This window comes from Bubalus kerabau, chromosome 9 (assembly GCF_029407905.1).
Source record: "Bubalus kerabau isolate K-KA32 ecotype Philippines breed swamp buffalo chromosome 9, PCC_UOA_SB_1v2, whole genome shotgun sequence".
Lineage (NCBI taxonomy): Eukaryota > Metazoa > Chordata > Mammalia > Artiodactyla > Bovidae > Bubalus > Bubalus kerabau.
Window position 1 is genome coordinate 74,914,426 of NC_073632.1, and position 23,892 is coordinate 74,938,317.

General features: G+C 38.4%; 2 non-coding genes across 2 annotated transcripts; both read left to right on the forward strand.

The window, feature by feature from the left end:
* The first annotated feature begins 789 nt into the window (after positions 1–789).
* LOC129620294 (U6 spliceosomal RNA) lies at positions 790–896 on the forward strand. The gene has a single exon (XR_008698482.1). It is a non-coding gene; the product is annotated as a U6 spliceosomal RNA (small nuclear RNA).
* A 22,046-nt stretch (positions 897–22,942) lies between these two features.
* TRNAY-AUA (transfer RNA tyrosine (anticodon AUA)) lies at positions 22,943–23,014 on the forward strand. Its single transcript has one exon. It is a non-coding gene; the product is annotated as a tRNA-Tyr (tRNA).
* The last annotated feature ends 878 nt before the right edge of the window (positions 23,015–23,892 follow it).

Sequence of the window (23,892 nt, forward strand, 5' to 3'; positions counted from 1 at the left end):
TCAACATTCAAAAAAAAATCATGGCATCTAGTCCCATCACTTCATGGCAAATAGATGGGGAAAAAGTGGAAACAGTGACAGATTTTATTTTCTTGGGCTCCAAAATCACTGCGGACAGTGACTGCAGCCATGAAATTAAAAGACACTTGCCTCTTGGAAGAATAGCTATGGTAGACCTAGACAGTGTGTTAAGAAGCAGAGATACCACTTTGCTGACAAAAGTCCATATAGTCAAAGCTATGGTTTTTCCAGTAGTCTTATATGGATGTTAGACTTGGACCATAAAGAAGGCTGAGCACCAAAGAATTGATGCTTTTGAATTGTAGTGCTGGAAAAGACTCTTGAGAGTCCCTGGGAGAGCAAGGAGAAAAAACCAATCAATCCTAAAGGAGATCAACCCTGAATATTCATTGGAAGGAGTGATGCTGAAGCTCCAATACTTTGCCGCCTAATGCAAAGAGCTGACTCATTGGAAAAGACTCTGATGCTGGGAAAGATTGAGGGCAAGGGGAGAAGGAGGTGACAGAGGATGAGGTGGTTGTTGGCATCACCGACTCAATCGATATGAGTTAAGCAAACTCAGGGAGATAGTGAAAGACAGAGAAGCCTTGCATGCTGCAGGCCATGAGATTTCAGAATCAGACACAACCTAGCGACTGAACAACAACAACAACTTAAAAATAATTTAAAGAATGATTTTTGAATTTGAAAAATTTTAAATGATCACTTATAGACTTGGTTTCTAAAAAAATTGGTGAAACATCATAAAAATATAAAAACCAGATATTAGTGCTCGCTTCGGCAGCACATATACTAAAATTGGAATGATACAGAGAATATTAGCATGGCCCCTGTGCAAGGATGACACTCAAATTCGTTAAGTGTTCCATATTTTTAGGTGGACCAGCGCCACGGACCCTTTTGCCCGCACTCTGACCCATTACAAGGCCGCTGCCAAAGCTTAGGCACTCGCTGAGCCCTGGAGTCAAAGTAATCATTTCTTCTCCTTGTGAAGGGTAGGGGTCTTGAGGGCAGGAAGGGCCAACCGCCCAGGCTTGCCTGGGTGTGAAAAAATAAAAGTCTTAAATCTGGAAAAAAAAAAAATTAAATGCACAAAATTACACACATCACCAGTATTTTTCCTCTCCAGATCATATATACTTATTGACTATCACAACTTTCCCATTATTAAATTAAGCAGAAAATCAGGAAATAAAATACAATGTAATTGGAATTAAAAAGGAGTTAATTGCTACCTAAGGAATTCATTTAATCAGAAAAATTTTTACATTTAGAACTAATGAAAACTTAAATTTATTTATTTAAATTTATAAATTTAGATTTAAGGTTGATTCTTCCAGAGAATATTATTATAAGAAGAGAAGATGGAAAACAGAACTATGAAATGATTTCAAATAAAATAAGAGGAATTTTTTTAGTATTTTAAGTATGTATTTTGTTTCTGTGGACTAATGCTGCTGCTGCAGCTACTAAGTCACCCCAGTCGTGTCCGACTCTGTGCGACCCCATAGATGGCAGCCCACCAGGCTCCTCCATCCCTGGGATTCTCCAGGCAAGAATACTGGATTGGGTTGTCATTTCCATCTCCAATGCATGAAAGTTAAAAGTGAAAGGGAAGTTGCTCAGTTGTGTTGAACTCTTTGCGCCCCCATGGACTGCAGCCTACCCGGCTCCTCCATCCATGGGATTTCCCAGGCAAGAGTACTGGAGTGGGGTGCCATTGCCTTCTCTGCTATGGAAAAATAGAGACTGCAAATTATAGCAGAACAATGGTTACATGGAATATAAGGAAATACTTGTACTGGAGTGTGTAAACCAGGAAGATAGCTACCAACCTTGGGTAATTTTTAAAGGAATCCTTATAATCATCCCTCTAGGATAAGTATCTTGATAATTTTGTACATTCTAAAGACTTACCTGTGGTTTATTTCTGTATAACAAATGAGATTTTAGAGGTGAAAAGAATTATTTCCCTGTGGTCCTCAACCATTTTTCTCCCTACTCAAGACACAGGATGGAAACAGCCAGCTCCTACACATAACAACTGGAAAGGGTGGAAGTTCAGCATCTTGATGAGGAACTGAGAAGCTACAGAAGGACATGGATAGTTTGATAAAATCCCACAAATAATTTTGATATCCTTTCCCTTCCTTCAAAAACTTGTATCTAGTACATTATTTAACATGGCAACTGAGAGTCAGTTTTGTCCAACACCATCCAGAAGAGTATGTGAGGACTTGGAACTCATATATCCCATTCTTTTTAATACTTCGTGTTTTACTACATTCCTCTTAATCTCATCTTAGTGTCAGTAATGATTTATCAATTTAATTCACAAATGCACATGGATTCTTTGACACAATTTTTTTTAACTTATTTCCCTTCAATATTGTAAAGCAGAGGTCTTGTCAGAGAAATATTCATACATGAATTGCTCGAGTTATTCTTAGTTTGATGCTTCCTGATGAACTAAAAGCTATCAACACAATTTTACCAGTATTTAAGTAGATTTTGTCTTATTATTTTAGGCTTTAGAACATACTGTTAGAGTCTTTAATCTAGGATAAAAAATGTCAGAGCTCTTGCCCTAGTGACTAATTTTGATTAACTCATCCAAACCAATCTGGTTTGCATTTCCATACTGTAGTTTCACTAATTTCGTAAGTTCCGACAGTACTACAACTAGGAGAATAAAATTAGAGGACAGCAGACAGTGATGGTGAATATTCCTTTTCTGGTGCTAGGGAGAAGTGGATGAAAAGAGGCATCGTAACACAGCTGGGATCTGTCAGCCTCTGCTTAAGTTACCTGCTTCTTGGGTGACTCTTCAGGAGCATAAATTCAGAAACAGACCAGTCAGATGTGTTTTATTCACATACTCACTGTATAAATTCATTCATGGCCTTCAACTTAATGTTTAAGCTTTGAAAGATACTCTTATTTTCTGTTGCATTTTAGGCTTTCTTTTTCTCTTAAATATGTAGGTGTATAAACTCTTATCTGGATTATATTCTTTTAGTAAAGATTCATTCATTTATTTAAAAAGTTCATTAAGTGCCTACTATGTTTCAGACCTTATCCTAGGTCTGATCAGTGCCTTATTATGGTCACAGAGTAATCAATAAAATAAAGTCTTTGCTCTCATGGAACTTATAATCTTGGATCTTACAGTTTTATAGTTTGCTTGGTTAAGTTTTGTGTATATATATATATATATATATATATATATATACATGTCTCTACAAACATACACATGTCTACATACATATGCATGTGTATATATGTATGCATGTATGTGTGTTTGGTGATGCATGCTAATACGAGAAATAAAGAAAGGGACAGAGAAATTCACAGGGGTGCTGTTTTAGCTGGTCAGAAAATGCCTCTCTGATGTAGTAACACTTCAGTTACAGACACAGATTAAGTGGAAGGGTGAGACAGGGCAATATCTGAGGAAAGAACAATTCAAGGGAGGACCTTGCTTTGCATGTTTGTGGAATTGCATAGAATGATGCAGCTCTAACACTGTCAGGAGACAGGTCATGAAGGGCTTTGTGGGCCTTAATAAGGACTTTGGAATTTTTTCTCTATAAAATGGACATACACTAGAGGGTTTGAGTTGAGGAAGGGGATAATCTGGTGTGTTTTTTTAAAACCATGCCTGTGTGTGGTGTAAAAATAGACTATAGTGGGACTAATGTAGAAACAGGCAGATACAGTGGGAGCTATTAGAATAAAACAGGTGAGAAATGGTGATGTTTGGACAGATGTGGGATCTGTAGAGGGATGAGATTCTCACTTCATTTCAAAAGCAGAACCATCAGGCTTTGCTGATGTTTGGGTGTGGTATGTGAGAAGAAGAAAAGCTAAGATGACTCCATCATTTGGGGAAAATAGACATTACTATTTTTATTGAGAGGGAAGAATAATATTAGATATATAGTGATTTCCAGTCTTTCCTAGGACTGTAACAATTCTCACAAGATATAAGTAAGAATTCCTCAGAAAGACTGAATTGGTCCAGTACCTCTTCATGTTACTTTGTGAGCATTTTTCACACTTGCTAATGAAATCTCAGGTTGGCAGCAGAGATAAAAATGATTGGTGGAGCTATTAGGGAAATATTCACAGAAGCTAACAACTATCTTGCTTGACAGGCAGAAACAATGGCTACTTAAGTGGCTTTAGGGACTGGGAGTGGCCTACAAAATCCACTAGTGTAAAGAAATGTCAGTCTTACCATAGAGTCCCTGACTTCACCATCTGTTTGCTGGTATGAAAGAAATAGAGGAGTTTCCCTGCCATGGTTGGATTTTAAATCAGTACTAAATGTTTAAATGATAAAAATGAAATAGATTTCATTCTCCTTCATAATTAGCCGGAAAAGATTTGTCTTTTTTTTTTGATCATGAGAGTAGAAAGGAGAACTCTAGGATTATTTAGTATATTGATACTTTGAAAGTATGATTAGAAAAAAGATACTTAGTAGAAAATTTTTAAGCAGTATATAAAAATAATCCTTCAAATTTGTATAATGGACCGATTTTTTCTTGATATATGCTTTTTCATATTTATGTCTACATTTCATAAAATCCAGGATAACTTATTGCTAGAGGAAACTATTTTTAAGAAAAAGGTAACAATTTAAAAGTACAATAAAAATATGCATCAGAATGCAAACATTCTCTGATAATGACACATATTTTGTATATTATTTTTAATATACTGCATTCTGGGATTCTATAAGAAAGTAAGAACGAAAACAAAACTTGCCAAGCTACAAAAAGTGGGAATGTTTCCAGTTTTTTTAAATCTTTATTTTATTTTTTATTTACTTTTTTGGCTGTATCATGTGGCTTGAGGGATCTTAGTTCTCCAGGGCTATAGTCTCTTCTGGAGACTTTAGGTGACATTCCATTTCTTGGCCTTTTCTACCTACTTGGAATTCATGAACCCCATCTTCCATCTTCAAAACTAACAATGACCGCTGAGTCCTTCTCATATCCCATCATGCTGACCTCTCCTTCCCTTTCTCTCTTCCATTTTTAAGGAACCTTGGGATTACATTGGACTCACTGGAATAATTCAGGGTAATCATCTCAATATCCTTAACTTAATCATATTTGAAAAATCTTTTGCTGTCTTAGGTATCATATGCATAGGTTCTGGGGATTATAATGTAGAAAACACTGGTGGGCCATTACCTGCCTACCCCACCCCTCAAGTACCCTTATTGCCAGTGGACTTATAACTGGTTATTTCTCAGCATCCTTCAGAGTGCCAGTTGCAAAGTCTGAGCAGGGAAGAGGTGGTTCATTTACCAAAAAGTTGCAAAAATTTCCCCATATGTGTTGCATATGCCCAAGGAACAGATGTGGGAGTGTTTTTTAAGAGTATTAGACCAAGGAGGACTGAATGTAGCACTCAGTTCAGTTCAGTTCATTCGCTCAGTCGTGTCCAACTCTGTGACCCCATGAACTGCAGCATATCAGGCCTCCCTATCCATTACCAACTCCCGGAGTTTACCCAAACTCATGTCCATTGAGTTGGTGATGCCATCCAACTATCGACTGAATCAATTTTTGAAGTGAGTAAATTTATTAGATATTCTAGATTTTATATATTAACTTGAACAATTAGAAGTAGCTTTAATAATTTGTTTTGTTGTTGATTGAAACTTAGACTGAAAGAGGTTGGTATCTGGAACTTCCCTGGCATAATGTAAAGGAAGGAATCTAAAAGTCTGAGGAAGTATAAGTGTTGAAATATTTATCATGTATGATCTGTGCATTACCTCATCATATATTCTAAAGAGGCCCAAAAGATCCTGACTTAAATAAGGCATCAACCACCAGTGTCCTTAGAAAGCCTAGTAGTGACTGTCTTCTAGTCACTCATTACTGATGACCACAGGAGATCTGCCAGTGAGATATATTAGGGGTGATGGGATCCAGAATGGCAGGAGCTAAGTGTCAGTGCTTAAAGAGGTTCAGAGACGGTGTAAGTACATTTACAGTAATGGGCAGCAGGAATGAGGTGGTAATTTGAATGTTTTAACCAATAGGAATCTTTGGAGAAGGCTGTTTTTAAAGAATGATATATATGGAAAATGTGTTTAACTCATTATTAATGGAATCAACAAAATGGTAAAGCTGATTAAAAAAAAAACTTATAAGGTAGATAGAATTATTTATAGCCATGGGAAAAAAATGCTAGATTAAGATTTATAAATTACATATAAAAATTTCAGTGTCCTATAGGACATGTAAGGTTTTCTATGGCATGAAAATAATTTGCCTCTCTACAGGATAAAATTTATCTGCATTGCTATAGAAACAGAATCATCTGCTTCACTGTCTGTCAGTTTTATACTCACCAACACCTACCCTTACAGAATTGCAAAATACTATAATCAAATGTCCATGCCCCTAGGGGTTAGATAATCCTTATTAGACAAACCTGTTACAAAAGGATCTACCAGGACATTGAAAGGACAGGCAATCATATATTTGCCTGTTTCCAAGTTTTGGGTTTTTTTTTTTCTTATCAATCCCTCCCTTTAAACACAAATTCTCTTCTCCATGGCCAGAGGCAATCACTGATACTTTCTGTCATTATAAATAAGATTTGTCCTGCATAGAATCATATACAATGTACTCTTTGTGTCTGAATCTTTTGTTAGTATGAAATTATCTAGCTAAATATTTTTTAGTATCTGTCAGTGGTTCATTGTTTTGTTGAGATGTATTTGCATTATATGGATATACCAAAATTTGTTTACATGTTTATCTACTGGTGGACTTTTTGTATTCTTCCTGTTTTTAACTATTTTGAATGAAGTTGCTAAGAATCTTCACATACAAGTTTTTATGTGAACATATGATATTTCAGTTTCAACTGGTAAATAGCTATGAATGGAATTAATAAGTTGAATGTAATGTGTATAGGGAGGCCTGGCGTGCTGCAGTCCATGGGGTTGCAAAGAGTTGGACACAACTGAGTGACTGAACTGAACTGAATGTGTACACCTTTATAAAAAAGTTGCCACAAAGCTTTGCAAAGTGGTGAAATTATTTTACATTCCAACCAGTAATATATCAGGGTTCCAGGGGCTCCCCATTTTTACAGCACTTCGTATTGCTAGTCTTTTTATTTTAGCCATAATAATGGGAGCATAGTGTGCCTTAGTTCAAGCTACTGTAACAAAAATACTATAGACTGAGTAAACAACAAACATGTACTTCTCATAGCTCTAGAGGATAGGAAGTCCAAGATCGAAATGCTGGAAGATTTAGTTAGAGCCTGCTTCCTGGTTCACAGATGACTGTGTTCTTGCTGAATGTAACAGAAAGAGAAAAAGAGAACTCTCCTGGGTCTCTTTAATAAGGGCACAAATCTAACTCATGAAGACTTTACTTTCATGACCAATCATTTCCCAAATTCCCCATCTGCAAATAGCATCTCATTCAGAATCATGTTTCAACATAAGAATTTTCAGTTCAGTTCAGTTTAGTCGCTTAGTCGTGTCTGACTCTATGCTACCCCATGGACACCAGCATGCCAGGCTTCCCTGTCCATCACCAACTCCTGGAGCTTGCTCAAACTCATGTCCATCGAGTTGGTGATGCTATCCAACGATGTCATCCTCTGTCGTCCCCTACCCCACCCACCTTCAATCTTTCCTAGCATCAGGGTCTTTCCCAAGAGTCAGTTCTTCGCATCAGGTGGCCAAAGTATTGGAGCTTCAGCTTCAGCATCAGTCTTTCCAATGAATTTTCAGGACTGATTTGATCTCCTTGCAGTCCAGGGGACTCTCAAGAGTCTTGTCCAAAACCACAGTTCAAAAGCATCAATTCTTCAGCACTCAGATTTCTTTATAGTCCAACTCTCACATCCATACATGACTACTGAAAAAACCATAGCTTTGACTAGATGGTCTTTTGTTGGCAAAGTAATGTCTCTGCTTTTTAATATGCTGTCTAGGTTGGTCATAGCTCTTCTTCCAAGGAGCAAGTGTCTTTTAGTTTCATGGCTGCAATCACCATCTTCAGTGATTTAGGAGCCCAAAAAAATAGTCTGTCACTGTTTCCATTGTTTCCCTATCTATTTGCCATGAAGTAATGGGACTAGATGACATGATCTTAGTTTTCTGAATGTTGAGTTTTAAGCCAGCTTTTTCACTCTCCTCTTTGATTTTTATCAAGAGACTCTTTCGTTTCTCTTTACTTTCTGCCATAAGGGTGGTGTCATCTACATATCTGTGGTTATTGATATTTCTCCCAGCAATCTTGATTCCAGCTTGTGCTTCATCCAGCCCGACATTTCACATAATGTACTCTGCATATAAGTTAAATAAACAGGATGATAATATACAGCCTTGACGTATTCATTTCCCAATTTGGAACTAGTCCATTGTTCCAAGTCTGTTTCTAACTGTTGCTTCTTGACCTGAATTCAGATTTCTTAGGAGGCAGGTAAGGTGGTCTTGAAGAATTTTCCACAGTTTGTTGTGATTCACACAGTCAAAGGCTTTGGTGTAGTGAATAAAAGAGAAGTAGATGTTTTTCTACTTGATAGAATATGATGCACTGGAGAAGGGAATGGCAAACCACTTCAGTTTTCTTGCCATGAGAACCCCATGAACAGTATGAAAAGACAAAATGATATGACACCGAAAGATGAACTCTCCAGGTCAGTAGATGCCCATTATGCTACTGAAGAAGAGTTGAGAAATAACTTGAGGAAGAATGAAGAGATGGAGCCAAAGCAAAAAACAATGCCCAGTTGTGGATGTGACTGGTGATGGAAGTAAAGTCCAATGCTGTAAAGAATAATATTGCCTAGGAACCTGGAATGTTAGGTCCATGAATCAAGGTAAATAGGAAGTGGTCAAACAGGAGATGGCAAGAAAGACCATCAACATTTTAGGAATCAGTGAATTAAATCAACCAGAATGGGTGAATTTAATTCAAATGACCATTATATCTACTACTGTGGGCAAGAACTCCTTAGAAGAAATGGAGTAGCCCTCATAGTCAACAGACGAGCCTGAAATGCATTACTTGGGTGCAATCTCAAAAATGTCAGAATGATCTTTGTTCATTTCCAAGCAAACCATTCAATATCACAGTAATCTAAGTCTATGTGCCAATCACTAATGCCAAAGAAGATTAAGTTGAACTTTCTATGGGGACCTACAAGGCCTTCTAGAACTAGCACCAAAAAAAAAAGGTGTCCTTTTCATCATAGGGGACTGGAGTGTAAAAGTAGGAAATCAAGAGATACATAGAGTAACAGGCAAGTTTGGCCTTGGAGTACAAAATGAAGCAGGGCAAAGGGTAACAGAATTTTGCCAAGAGAATGTACTGGTCATAGCAAACACCCTCTTCCAACAATACAAGAGACAACTCTACACATGGATATCATCAGATGGTCAGTACCAAAATCAGATTGATTATATTCTTTGAAGCCAAAGATAAAGAAGCTCTATGTAGTCAGTAAAAACAAGATTGGGAGCTGACTGTGGCTCAGATCATGAACTCCTTATTGCCAAATTCAGACTTAAATTGAAGAAAGAAGGGAAAACCACTAGACCATTCAGGTATGACCTAAATCAAATCCCTTACAATTATACAGTAGAAGTGACAAATAAATTCAAGGGATTAGATCTGATAGACAGAGTACCTGAAGAACTATGGATAGAGGTGTGTAACATTGTAAAGGAGGCAGTGATCAAGACCATCCCCTAGAAAAAGAGATGCAAAAAGGCAAAATGCTTCTCTGAGGAGGACTTACAAATAACTGAGAAAAGAAGACAAGTGAAAAACAAAGGAAAAAAGGAAAGACACACCCATCTGAATGCAAAGATCCAAATAGCAACAAGAGATAAGAAAGCCTTCCTCAGTGATCAATGCAAAGAAATAGAGGAAAACAATAGAATGGGAAAGACTAGAGATCTCTTCAAGAAAATTAGAGATACCAAGGGAACATTTCATGCAAAGATGGGCTCAATAAAGGACAGAAATGGTATGGAACTAACAGAAGCAGAAGATATTAAGAGGTGGCAAGAATACACAGAAGAACCATACAAAAAAGATCTTCACAACACAGATAATCACAATGGTGTGATCACTCACCTGGAGCCAGACATCCTGGAATGCGAAGTTAAGTGGCCTTAGGAAGCATCACTATGAAGAAAGCTAATGGAGGTGATGGAATTCCAGTTGAGCTATTTCAAATCCTAAAAGATGATGCTGTGAAAGTGCTGCACTCAATATGCCAGCAAATTTGGAAAACTCAGCAGTGGCCACAGGACTGGAAAAGGTCAGTTTTCATTCCAATCCCTAAGAAAGGCAATGCCAAAGAATGCTCAAACTACTGCAAAATTGCACTCATTTCACACGATAGCAAAGTAATGCTCAAAATTCTCCAAGCCAGGCTTCAACAGTATGTGAACCAAGAACTTCCAGATGTTCAAGCCGGATTTAGAAAAGGCAGAACCAGAAGTCAAATTGCCGACATCCATTAGATCATTGAAAAAGCAAGAGAGTTCCAGAAAAACATCTATTTCTGCTTTATTGACTATGCCAAAGCCTTTGACTCTGTGGATCACAGCAAACCATGGAAAATTCTTCAAGAGATGGGAATACCAGACCACCTAACCTGCCTCCTGAGAAATCTGTATGCAGGTCAAGAAGCAGCAGTTAGAACTGAACATGGAACAATGGACTAGGTCCAAATAGGGAAAGGGTACATCCAGGCTCTATATTGTCATCCTGTTTACTTAACTTATACGCAGAGTATGTCGTGCAAAATGCCAGGCTGGATGAAGCACAAGCTGGAATCAAGATTGCTGGGCAAGCTGGAATCAAGTTAGCTGATAGCAATATCAATAACCTCAGATTTGCAGATGACACAATATTATGGCAGAAAGCATAGAGGAACTAAAGAGGCTCTTAATGAAAGTGAAAGAGGAGAATGAAAAAGCTAGCTTAAAACTCAACATTCAGAAAACAAAGGTCATGGCATCCAGTCCCATCACTTCATGCAAATAGATGGGGAAACAATGGAAACAGTGACAGACTTTATAATCTTGGGCCCAAATCACTGTGGATGGTGACTGAAGCCATGAAATTAAAAGACACTTGCTCTTTGGAAGAAAAACTATGAACAGCCTAGAGAGCATATTAAAAAGCAGAGACATTACTTTGCTGACAAAGGTCCATCTAGTCAAAGCTTGTGTAGTGATGTATGGATGTGACAATTGGACCATAAAAGAATTGATGCTTTTGAACTGTGATTTTGGAGAATACTCTTGAGAGTCCATTGGACTGCAAGGAGATCAAACCAATGAGCCCCCCCCCCCCTTTTTTAAATTATTTATTTATTTTTATTGAAGGCTAATTGCTTTACAATATTGTAGTGGTTTTTGCCATCATCAACATGCATCAGCCACGGGTGCACATGTGTTCCCTATCCAGAACCCCCCTCCCTCCTCCCACCCCATCCCATCTCCCAGGGTCATCCCAATGCACCAGCCCTGAGCACCATGTTTCATGCATTGAACCTTTCCAGTGATCCACTTCACATATGATAATATACATGTTTCAATGCTATCCTCTCAAATCATCCCACCATCACCTTCTCCCACAGAGTCCAAAAGACTGTTCTGTATATCTGTGTCTCTTTTGCCATCTTGCATATAAGGTCATTACCATCTTTCTAAATTCCATATATATGCATTAATGTACTGTACTGGTGTTCCTCTTTCTGACTTACTTCACTCTGTATAATAGGCTCCAGTTTCATCCACCTCATTAGAACTGATTCAAATGCATTCTTTTTAATGGCTGAGTAATATTCCATTGTGTATATGTACCACAGCTTTCTTATCCATTCATCTGCCAATGGCCTCTAGGTTGCTTGCATGTCCTGGCTATTGTAAACCGTGCTGCAATGAACATTGGGGTACACATGTCTCTTTCAATTCTGGTTTCCTTGGTGTGTATGCCCACCAGCAGTGGGATTGTTGGGTCATATGGCAGTTCTATTTCCAGTTTTTTAAGGAATCTCCACACTGTTCTCCATACTGGCTGTACTAGTTTGCATTCCCACCAACAGTGTAAGAAGGTTCCTTTTTCTCTTTACCCTCTTCAGCACTTATTGTTTGTATATTTTTTGATAGCAGCCATTCTGACTGGCATGAAATGGTACCTCATTGTGGTTTTGATTTGCATTTCTCTGATAATGAGTGATGTTGAGCATCTTTTCATGTGTTTGTTAGCCATCTGTATGTCTTCTTTGGAGAAATGTCTGTTTAGTTCTTTGGCCCATTTTTTGATTGGGTTGTTTATTTTTCTGGAATTGAGCTGTAGGAGTTGCTTGTATATTTTTGAGATTAATTATTTGTCAGTTGCTTCATTTGCTATTATTTTCTCCCATTCTGAAGGCTGTCTTTTCACCTTGCTTATAGTTTCCTTTGTTGTACAAAGCTTTTAAGTTTAATTAGATCCCATTTGTTTATTTTTGCTTTTGTTTCCACTACTCTTGGAGGTGGGTCATAGAGGATCCTGCTGTAATTTATGTCAGAGTGTGTTTTGCCTATGTTTTCCTCTACGAGTTTTATAGTTTCTGGTCTTACATTTAGATCTTTAATCCATTTTGAGTTTATTTTTGTGTATGGTGCTAGAAAGTGACCTAGTTTCATTCTTTTATGAATGAATGACCACCTAGTTGACCAGTTTTCCCTGCACCACTTGTTAAAGAGATTGTCTTTTCTCCATTGTATATTCTTGCCTCCTTTGTCAAAATAAGGTGTCCATATGTGCATGGATTTATCTCTGGGCTTTCTATTTTGTTCCATTGATCTATATTTCTCTTTGTTCCAGTACCATACTTTCTTGATGACTGTAGCTTTGCAGTATAGTCTGAAGTTAGGCAGGTTGATTCCTCCAGTTCCATTCTTCTTTCTCAAGATTGCTTTGGCTATTTGAGGTTTTTTGTATTTCCATACAAATTGTGAAATTATTTGTTCTAGTTTTCTGGAAAATACCATTGGTAGCTTGATAGGGATTGCATTGAATCTATAGATTGTTCTGGGTGGTATACTCATTTTCACTATATTGATTCTTTTGATCCATGAACACGGTATATTTCTCCATGTTTTTGTGTGATTTTTTATTTCTTTCATCAGTGTTTAATAGTTTTCTATATATAGGTCTTTTGTTTCTTTAGGTAGATATATTCCTAAGTATTTTATTCTTTTCATTGCAGTGGTGAATGGAATTGTTTCCTTAATTTTTCTTTCTGTTTTTTCATTGTTAGTGTATAGGAATGCAAGGGATTTTTCTGTGTTAATTTTATATCCTGCAACTTTACTATATTCATTGATTAGCTCTAGTAATTTTCTGGTAGAGTCTTTAGGGTTTTCTATGTAGAGGATCATGTCATCTGCAAACTGAGAGTTTTACTTCTTTTGCAATCTGGATTCCTTTTATTTCTTTTTCTTCTCTGATTGCTGTCGCTAAAACTTCTAAAACTATGTTGAATAGTAGTGTTGAGAGTGAGCACCCTTGTCTTGTTCCTGACTTTAGGGGAAATGCTTTCAATTTTTCACCATTGAAGATAATGTTTGCTGCAGGTTTATCATATATGGCTTTTATTATGTTGAGGTATGTTCCTTCTATTCCTGCTTTCTGGAAGGTTTTTTTTTTATCATAAATGGATGTTGAATTTTGTCAAAGGCTTTCTCTGCATCTATTGAGATAATCATATGGGTTTTATCTTTCAATTTGTTAATGTGGTGTATTACATTGATTGATCTGTGGATATTAAAGAATTCTTGCATCCCTGGGATAAAGCCCACTTGGTCATGATGTATGATCTTTTTAATATATTGTTGGATTCTGTTTGCTAGAATTTTGTTAAGGATTTTTGCATCTATGTTCATCAGTGATATTGGCCTGTAGTTTTCTTTTTATGTGGCATATTTGTCTGTTTGTGGTATTGGGGTGATGGTGGCCTCATAGAATGAGTTTGGAAGTTTACCTTCCTCTGCAATTTTCTGGAAGAGTTTGAGTAGGATAGGTGTTAGCTCTTCTCTAAATTTTCAGTAGAATTCAGCTGTGAAGCTGTCTGGTCCTGGGCTTTTATTTGCTGGAAGACTTCTGATTATAGTTTTGATTTCTGTGCTTGTGATGGGTCTGTTAAGATTTTCTATTTCTTCCTGGTTCAGTTTTAGAAAGTTATACTTTTCTAAGAATTTGTCCATTTCTTACAAGTTGTCCATTTTATTGGCATATAGTTGCTGATAGTAGTCTCTTATGATCCTTTGTATTTCTGTGTTGTCTGTTGTGAAAAGAAGAGAAGCAAAAAGCAAAGGAGAAAAGGAAAGATATAAGCATCTGAATGCAGAGTTCCAAAGAATAGCAAGAAGAGATAAGAAAGCCTTCCTCAGCGATCAATGCAAAGAAATAGAGGAAAACAACAGAATGGGAAAGACTAGAGATCTCTTCAAGAAAATTAGAGATACCAAGGGAACATTTCATGCAAAGATGGGCTCGATAAAGGACAGAAATGATATGGACCTAACAGAAGCAGAAGATATTAAGAAGAGATAGCAAGAATACACAGAAGAACTGTACAAAAAAGATCTTCACGACGCAGATAATCACGATGGTGTGATCACTGACCTAGAGCCAGACATCCTGGAATGTGAAGTCAAGTGGACCTTAGAAAGCATCACTACGAACAAAGGTAGTGGAGGTGATGGAATTCCAGTTGAGCTATTTCAAATCCTGAAAGATGATGCTGTGAAAATGCTGCACTCAATATGCCAGCAAATTTGGAAAACTCAGCAGTGGCCATAGGACTGGAAAAGGTCAGTTTTTATTCCAGTTGCAAAGAAAGGCAATGCCAAAGAATGCTCAAACTACCACACAATTGCACTCATCTCACACACTAGTAAAGTAATGCTCAAAATTCTCCAAGCGAGGCTTCAGCAATACGTGAACCGTGAACTTCCAGATGTTCAAGCTGGTTTTAGAAAAGGCAGAGGAACCAGAGACCAAATTGCCAACATCTGCTAGATCATCGAAAAAGCAAGAGAGTTCCTGAAAAACATCTATTTCTGCTTTATTGACTATGCCAAAGCCTTTGACAGTGTGGATCACAATAAACTGGAAAATTCTGAAAAAGATGGGAATACCAGACCATCTGACCTGCCTCTTGAGAAATCTGTATGCAGGTCAGGAAGCAACAGTTAGAACTGGACATGGAACAACAGACTGGTTCCAAATATGAAAAGGTGTACCTCAAGGCTGTATATTGTCACCCTGCTTATTTAACTTATATGCAGAGTACATCATGAGAAACACTGGGCTAGATGAAGCACAAGCTGGAATCAAGTTTGCTGGGAGAAATATCAATAACCTCAGATACGCAGATGACACCATGCTTATTTCAGAAAGTGAAGAGGAACTAAAAAGCCTCTTGATGAAGTTGAAAGAGGAGAGTGGAAAAAGTTGGCTTAAAACTCAACATTCAGAAAACGAAGATCATGGCATCTGGTCCCATCACTTCATGGCAAATAGATGGGGAAACAGTGGAAACAGTGTCAGACTTTATTATTTTTGGGCTCCAAAATCACTGCAGATGGTGATTGCTCCATGAAATTAAAAGACGCTTAATCCTTGGAAGAAAAGTATGACCATCCTAGATAGCATATTGAAAAGCAGAGACATTACTTTGCTAATGAATTTCCATCTAGTCAAGGCTATGTTTTTTCCTGTGGTCATGTATTTGGACTGTGAAGAAAGCTGAGTGCCAAAGAATTGATGCTTTTGAACTGTGGTGTTGGAGAAGACTCTTAAGAGTCCCTTGGAGTGCAACGAGATCCAACCAGTCCGTTCTGAAGGAGATCAGCCCTGGGATTTCTTTGGAAGGAGTGATGCTGAAGCTGAAACTCCAGTACTTTGGCCACGTCATGCAAAGAGTTGACTCATTGGAAAAGACTCTGATGCTGGGAGGGATTGGGGGCAGGAGGAGAAGGGGATGACAGAGGATGAGATGGCTGGATGGCATCACTGACTCGATGGACGTGAGTCTGAGTGAACTCTGGGAGTTGGTGATGGACAGGGAGGCCTGGCGTGCTGCGATTCATGGGGTTGCAAAGGGTCGGACACGACTGAGCGACTGAACTGAACTGAACTGGGGGGTTTCGCCTTGGGTTTATCCTGTTTGGGACTGTCTGGGTTTCTTGGGCTTGGGTGCCTATTTCCTTCCCCATTTTAGGCAAGTTTTCAACTATTATCTCCTCTAATATTTTCTCATGGCCTTTCTTTTTGTTTTCTTCTTCTGGGACTCCTATGATTCAAATGTTGGGGCATATAAGATTGTCCCAGAGGTCTCTGAGGTTGTCTTCATTTCTTTTAATTTTTTTTCCACTCTGTTTCATTTATTTCCACCATTCTATCTTCCACCTCACTTATCCTGTCTTCTGCCTCTGTTATTCTACTGTTGGTTCCCTCCAGAGTGGTTTTGATCTCAGTTATTGCATTATTCATTATTGATTAACTCTTTTTTATTTCTTCTAGGTCATTGTTAAACATTTCTTACATCTTCTCAATCCTTGTCTCCAGACTATTTATCTTTAGCTCCATTTGTTTTCAAGATTTTGGATCATTTTTACTGTCATTGTTCTTTTTAAGGTAGACTCCCTATCTCCTCCTCTTTTGTTTGGTTTGGTGGGCATTTATCTTGTTCCTTTACCTGCTGAATATTTCTCTGCCTTTTCATCTTGTTTAGATTTCTGTGTTTGGGGTGGCCTTTCTGTATGCTGGAAGTTTGTGGTTCATCTTTATTGTGGAGGCTCCTCCCTGTGGGTGGGGTTGGACAAGTTGCTTGTCAAGGTTTCCTGGTTAGGGAAGCTTTCATCGGTGTTCTGGTGGGTGGAGCTGGATCTCTTCTTTCTCGAGTGCAATGAAATGTCCAGTAGTGAGTTTTGAGGTGTCTATGGGTTTGGTGTAACTTTGGGCATCCTGTATATTAATGCTTAGCGCTATGTTCCTGTGTTGCTGGAGAATTAGGGTGGTATGTCTTGCTCTGGAACTTGTTGGCTCTTGGGTGGAGCTTGGTTTCAGTGTAGGTATGGAGGCTTTTGGATGAGCTCTTGTCGATTAATGTTCCTTGGAGTCAGGAGTTTTCTGGTGTTCTCAAGTTTTGGATTTAAGCCTCCTGCCTCTCATTTTTAGTCTTGTTCTTCCAGTAGCCTCAAGACTTCTCCATCCATACTGCACCAATGATAAAACATCTAAGTTAATGGAGAAAAGATTCTCCACAGTGAGGGACACCCAGAGAGGTTCATGGAGTTACGTGGAGAAGAGAGGAGGGAGGAGGTAGATAGAGGTGACCAGAGGGAGAAGAAGGGGAATCAAAAGGAGAGAGCGCAATCTAGCCAGTAATCAATTCCCTATGTGCTCTCCACAGGCTGAAACACCCAGACAGGTTCACAGAGTTGCACAGAGAAGAGAAGAGGGAGGAAGGAGATAGAGGTGACCAGGAGAAGAGGGGGAGTCAAAAGGAGAGAGACAGATCTAACCAGTAATCAGTTCCCTAAGTGTTCTCCACAGCCCAGAATACCCAAAGAGATTCACAGCATTAGGTAGAGAAAAGAAGGGGGAGGGAGGAGATAGAGGTGACCTGGGGGAGAAAAAGAAGAGTCAAAAGGGGGAGTGGGCAATCAAGCCAGTAATCACAGTCCTAAGTAAAAATGGGTACTGAAGATTGGATCCTTAAAGGTACAAAGTTGATAACAAATACCAAAAAGCAAAGATTAAAAATCTAGTGTAGAGGTTAGACTCTGAAAGATAAAATATTAAAAAAAAAATCACAAAAATTATAAAAAATATATATGAAATTTGCTTTAAAAAGAGTCTTTTTTTCAAGGTAATAATAGGTTATAAAAATGAGAATTAAAAGGGTAATAAAGGGCTTAAAAATTAAAAAATGATAATAGTAAAACATATCTAGGAATTTCTCTGGAGCTGTTGTGGGCAATGTGTGGTCAGTTCAGTTTCAGATAGTTCCTTGTTCCAGCTTATACTTCTTCTTGAGGTCTATAGGCCCTTTCCAATGTAGTCGGTGCTAACTACACGGTTTTAATCTGTTGCACCTGTCACTTCCCAAGCAGTTCTCTCTGTTTATTTTGGCTTCTTCTGTTTGCAAGTCTCCTCAGTGTCTAATTTCTGCCCTGACACAAGGGGGCAGAGGTGGTCACTTATTTAAGCTCACTTGTTCAGTTGTGCTGTGGGGAGGGAGGAACACTGCAAACAAATACCACTGGCTTGTGTGGGGAGTGTTCACAGTGTCTGGGCCACACTGGATTTGCCCCCACTCACGGCGTGTGTGCTTTCCTGGTCTACACTGCTCAGGCTCCAGGTTGCTTTGCAGGGGAACTCTCTAAAGTGTGCTCTAGGTTGCATACACTTCCCAGGTCTAAGCCTCTCAGGTTCAGGTTTTTGGATACTCCACAAGGGCACAGATTCAGTTGGGCCTGTGTTTTGTGCCCTTCCCAGGTCTGAGCAGCTCAGGCGACCAGGTGCTTGGTGAGTGCACTCTCCCCAGGTGGGGCAGTGTGACTTATCACCTCCCTGGTCCCAGCCACTCGGTTTCCTGGGTGCGCAGCAGAAGCATCGTCTCAGGTGTGCCATGTATCTCCTCTGGGGAGCTGATCTCTGACTGTGACCCTCCTGGGGGATGTCAACTGTCCACGATCCCAGGAAGACTTGGTTAGCAACTGGGAGCCTGCTCACAGTTTGGTAGAGGTTGCCATCTCTGGGGCCAAGATTGCCCCTTGCTGGCTCTGGCTGCCACCCACATGCCTCTCTGCCTCTGGTGGGGGATGGGCCAGTCCGCAGCCGGCTACCTCTCCTCTGGTATTCGCTCAGTCCTTTGTTCTGTGAGCTGCCCAGCAGTGCCTTAGGTTAGAGCTTTTTGCAGGAAAGTTCTCTCTATCTTTTTTGTTTTTCTCTCTTGCTATCCCACAGTTTGGGTTGCCATCTCACGTTAGCTCCCTCAGATTGTCCTCAGGGCATTCAGGCCCGGTTCTTACCCTGAGCAATGCAGCCTGTGTCTCCCTGTTCAGCCCCTGCTTGCTGGTGGCGGACGTGAGCGTCTGAGCTACTTCTCCGCTGGGAGTTATGATTAGGCGCTGTAATCTGTGGGTTTTATTTATTTGTTTTTTCCTCCCGGTTTTGTTGCCCTCTGAGATTCCAAAACTCCCCATAGACCCGATGGTGAGAGTGTCTCCTGGCGTTTGGAAACTTCTCCTCCTTCATGACTCCCTTCCTGGACAGGTCTTCATCCCTAACTCTTTTGTCTGTCTTTTTATCTTTTATCTTTTGTCCTACCTCCTTTCGAAGACAATGGGAGGCCTTTCTGGTGCCTGGTGTCCTCCGCCAGTGTTCAGAAGTTGTTTTGTGGCATTTGCTCAGTATTCAAATGATTTTTTGTTGAATTTTTTTTGGAAGAAAGTGGTCTCCCCATCCTATTCCTCCGCCATCTTAGAAACCAGTGAATCCTAAAGGAAATCAGTCATGAATATTCATTGGAAGGACTAATACTTCCAATGAAGCTCCAGTACTTGGGTCACCTGATGTGAAGAACTGACTCATTGGAAAAGACTCTGATACTGGGAAAGATTGAAGGCTGGAAGGGGATGACAGAGGATGAGATGGTTGGATGGCTCATCAACTTAATGGACATGAGTTTGAACAAGCTCCAGGAGTTGGTGATGGACAGGGAAGTCTGGAGTGCTGCAGTCCATGGGATTGCAAACAGTCAGATATGACTAACTGAACTGAACCGAGATGTTTTTCTGGAAATCTCTTGCTTTTTCTATGATCCAACGGATGTTTGCAATTTGTTCTCTGGTTCCTCTGCCTTTTCTAAATCCACCTTGAACCTCTGGAAGTTCTTGGTTCACGTACTGTTGAAGCTTCACTTGGAGAATTTTGAACATGATTTTGCTAGTGTGTGAGATAAGTGCAATTGTGTGGTAGTCTGAACATTTTTGAAGGAAATAGCAACTCACTCTAGTATTCTTGCCTGGAAAATCCCATGGACAGAGAAGCCTGGTGGGTTACAGTCCATGGGATAGCAAAGAGTCAGACACAGCTGAGTGACTAACACACTCTTTGGGATTGGAATGAAAACTGACCTTTTCCAGGCTGTGGCCGCTGCTGAGTTTTCTAATTTTTCTGGCATATTTGTGCAGTCTTCCCTTGTGGCTCAGCTGGTAAAGAATCCACCTGCAATGTGGGAGACCTGGGTTTGATCCCTGGATTGGGAAGATCCCCTGGAGAAGGGAAAGGCTACCCACTCCAGTATTCTGGCCTGGAGAATTCCCTGGACTGCAAGGAGATCCAACCAGTCCATTCTGAAGGAGATCAGCCCTGGGATTTCTTTGGAAGGAATGATGCTGAAGCTGAAACTCCAGTACTTTGGCCACCTCATGTGAAGAGTTGACTCATTGGAAAAGACTCTGATGCTGGGAGGGATTGGGGGCAAGAGGAGAAGGGGACGACAGAGGAAGAGATGGCTGGATGGTATCACCGACTTGATGGACATGAATTTGGGTGAACTCCGGGAGTTGGTTATGGACAGGGAGACCTGGCGTGCTGCAATTCATGGGATCGCAAAGAGTCGGACACGACTGAGTGACTGAACCGAACTGAACTGTGCTTCCAGACAGAAATCCAGGGCAATGTAGGTCTCACTGATTTGTTTCCTGTATCTCAACTGTTTAATGTATTTTTGTCCAGTTTTCTCACTGTTAACAGTGAAAGAGATAGTTGTTTGTTACTCTACCTTGGTCTGAAGCAGAATTCCTTAAAATCATTGTATGTTATGGAATAATAAAATTATTTAATTTCTTTAATCCTGATTAGTAAGTGAGTTCTCAATGCATTGTTTAAAATTTTTTATTCATTGATTTGAAGTATCAACTTTATCATAAATTATTTCTTAATTATACTTCTATCTCTATCTGGCTGTGCTATTATCTGTCATTTATATGTTTGTTTTTACTTAAAAATGTATCTAATAGTTTAATAATATGAAGTTTAAAATAGATTTTAGTATAGTACAATACCTTCTAATGATCTTTCATTTCCTGTAATTGATTATGTGCGACATGCTATGATGAAAATAGGAATATAAGGTTTTGTATATTTGTCATTAATCCATAGAATATTTTTATTTTATTAAAAATACAATTTAACCTTATTTTCTGGAGAAGGAAATGGCAACTCATTCCAGTATTCTTGCCTGAGGAATCCCGTGGACAGAGGAACGTGGTGGGCTAGAGTCCCCGGGCTTGCAAAGTCAGACACGACTGAGTGACTGAGCATGAACACGTGAACCTTATTTTGGTAAATTATATATTATTCTGAATTTAGTTGTTTAGTATATTTTATGAAGGATGAGAAAAGATTGGTCTGAAGAAACCATTCCTTGTTAAAACAGTTTTATTTTCTGTATGCTATGTTGTAGATGGATGGATGAACTATATCTGAGCTATTAGTTAAAAAAACTTTTACAAATTCAAAGTAATGTTAATAATTTAAACTTATAAGTGTTAAATGTAATCTAAGGATTTAGGATGAGCAGTCTACATAAGGAGTTGAGAGCTTGATTTGTTCAGTCTTATAGCAATAAAAGTGTACTTTTGAAGACTGAAAGATACTGAACTGAACTAAGTAAACAAAATTCCAATAGAATATGAACTTTTAAAAATGAATATGTAGAGAAATTCACATATGAAAGCTACAGTTTAAATTAAGTTTTCAGAAAGAAACATAAATATTAAAAACCTTATGTCAATGTAGAAGATGTGAAAGAAAAAAATTGTTCATTTGACTCAAGAAAGATTTAACTTTGATCATTCATAAATTTATTCAACCTACAAATATTTATTAAGCTTAGTTAGGATCTGCAGTATAATGTATTGCTATTTGAGAGAATAAAGTGATGTAAGAGTTTCTCTGACTTCAGTGAAGTTGCATATTCATAAAGATCAACTTAATTTTATACAGATGTTAAAAGTGATAATATATATATATTCTCTTATAAAGAATATATATATGATTTATTTTATAACATTAATGAAAACCATGCTAGTATTAGAAATTATGTTAGCCTCATATCGGTATTTTCCAGCCTTAAAAATATTGCTTATTTTAGTTGCATATTTTATACCAACAAACAACCTAAGCAATCTTAACAATTGAAAAAAATTGTCACAACTGTTGCTACAATTTTGATCAATGAGAAAGAAGATCTATAGTTTTTCACTCTGAATTTGCTTTATTCCCTTGGGTTTCCCTTCAACCTGAGAAAACAAAAACTTTACTGAGTTCAGTGATTGAGAGAAAGCATTTCCTGGGGGAGCAAGAGATCATGAAAAGGACACTAAAGATAGTTAAACACAAGATTGTATTCTGAAACTATGCCTCTTGTGTTTATACCTCAAGAGTTCAAAATAGCATTATTATTTTTTATACATTTTTATTGCAGTATGGTTAACATATAGTATTATAGGTTTCAGGTATACAATATAGTGATTCACAGATTATATTCCATTTTTAGTTATAAAATATTGGCTATATTTCCTGTGCTATACAATATATCCTTGTGGCTTATTTATTTTATACACAGTAGTTTACAAGTATATTTTATTACATCAAAATTAGTTATCTGGGTATTCATGACTACAATGCAGTCTGGAAGTTGTACACTTTAGCTTTCCATTTAGTGCTTAATAATAGACAATAAAAGATGTCATTGACAAAATTTAGGAATAAGTGATATTTCATAGGAAGATCTATAGAATATCTAGGACTAAGAATTAATCTTATCTTTGACTTCCTTGGTGGCTCAGATGATAAAGCGTCTGCCTATAATGCAGGAGACCCAGGTTCGATCCCTGGGTTGGGAAGATCCTCTGGAGAAGGAAATGGCAACCCACTCCAGCATTCTTGCCTGGAAAATCCCATGGACGGAGGAGTGTGGAAGAGTTGGACACAACTGAATGACTTCACTTTCACTTTTTCTTTTGTTAGTAACAGGATAAATTCCCATAAAGAAACAAGAAAAAGAAACAAAAGAAAAATGACAAGGATTATGACTAAGAGATGTTGTAATAGTTAAAAATATCCAGAAATGAAATGTTAACCTCACAACAATCAATAAAATACAAATTAAAAGTCTGAGATACTGTCAAACCGGTACTGTTGCTCACATGACCTCTTTATGGTCTCTTTACCTTCATCTTGTCCTAATCACTCACTTCCCCCTTTATGTTCATATTATCTGTATTTCCTTCTCAGTGGAAGTGAGACTTAGGTGTGCCATTCCAGAACCCTTGAGAATACAGAAGCACTGTGCCCCGGTTCTCCACTTCTCTGTTACTTTACTCCGTAAAGGTAACTATGAGAAATTTTGATTAATTCTCTGTGACAAATTCTAATTGAGGGTTGCATGCAACAGAGATCACATTTACAAATTTACACATCCATTCAAGTCTTCACTACAGTACATTTTATGCTTTTCATGAACTCATAAGCATTGGCAGAAAAAACCAAGTCGGTATCTGTCCTTCTGTCCTAAATTAGATAGTCACTAATAGCTTGGTACACTGGTTAAAAAATTTAACTTAATCTCATATTTAAATGTGGCACTCTGAAGGAACTTTCTCTCTACCTCTCTCTCCCAAAGCCCAGCATTATTACCTTTGTCTTCTGGGATATGGATATTGTGATCCTTTCCTATGTTCTTTCTGGTGCTAAGAGAACTCATTCCAGTCCCATTGATCTT